We start from the raw sequence: 1,270 nt of genomic DNA, 5'->3' as shown, positions 1-1,270 counted from the left end.
CCTGACACGTGACCGGGCTCTCCGCGCCGGGGTAGCCGAGACTTGTAGTCCTCGAGCGGCTGATGGGCAGGTCGGAGAGCGCCGGAGAAACTACAAATCCCATCAGGAAGCGCACACAATCGTCCCCAGCCCCGCTTGTTGACAGAGCGCAGGGCGCCTGCGCGCCGGGTGGTGGCTCGAGAAGTGGCGCGGTGCTTCCCGGGAGATGTAGTCCACAGACCGCGAGTTGTCAGGAGATTTTCCTCCCCAGGCGGCGGAGAGGCTGCTGGGAAGACAGGACACGTGGAGGGAGCTGGGCTTCTGGAGCCGGCCACAGTCTGAGTTCTGGGCGCCTGGCCCAAGGGATTGGGTGGAGGCTCTGGGGGAGAAGCTAGCTGCCAAAATAACACTGTCTCTTCTTGGCTAGACTGCTTTTACATTGTCTTGTTTAATGCTTGAGTCGCTCCACTTGCGCCCTGGGGCGTAACCCTCCCGAGAAGGAATCACGCTGCTGCTGACCAGGGGGCGCGGTCGGGATGCCCACGCGGACCCTTGGGATCTGTTTTTGGGGGTGTTAAGAAGCATTACGGGAAAAGCTAAAGGACCGAACTTGCTGGGGTATCCTTAGTCTCAAGAAGCTTGCTTTTCATTTGTCCCAGAAGACAGTCCTTACTCGCCTTGAATGTTTACAAAACCTCACGTAGGTGGAGGTAAAAAGTAAAACCACCTTCTGTTCCTTGTAGCCCATGCAGATTAAGGAGTGGCCCAGTTCAGAGAACCTTAGTTAAGAACTGCAAAGAGAATCAAAATGGGAAAGTTGTGCGGCTCCCTATCCAGTCAAAGTCATATTTATACACCGAGGTAGGAAGTGTAACTACATTCATCCCACCAGTATTATCTAATATGTGGCAGCCCAGGAATGCCGTGATGTGTATGACTGAACAGATCCCCTCAAAAAGCTCCCAGCTTGTGGAAAGCGAAAACCGGACTACCCTGTTAACATTTTCAATGTTTGTCAGGTCCTTGATGAAAGAAAAATAATAATAAAGGCACCTTCCATCATCAGAAATTAGTCAAACTACTGTTTTATCATTGGTCTCCAAAATGAATGAGGTCTTGAGCTCGGTCTATACATTACTGATTCCCGAATGAAAATCGTGTTATCCCTGACTATTGAGGGCAGAAACTTGGTGGTATAACATAATTTCTGTGACATCTAGCCCAGGCTGGCCTGAAATGGCTGTGTAGCCAAGCCTAGTGTTGAGAACACCGTCCTAAGTAGACATTTAAC

The sequence above is a fragment of the Peromyscus californicus genome, unplaced genomic scaffold (genome assembly GCF_007827085.1).
Source record: "Peromyscus californicus insignis strain IS unplaced genomic scaffold, ASM782708v3 Scaffold_15__1_contigs__length_86483966, whole genome shotgun sequence".
Taxonomy (NCBI): domain Eukaryota; kingdom Metazoa; phylum Chordata; class Mammalia; order Rodentia; family Cricetidae; genus Peromyscus; species Peromyscus californicus.
The sequence above is the reverse complement of the archived record's forward strand: the minus strand, read 5'-3'. Positions refer to the sequence as shown.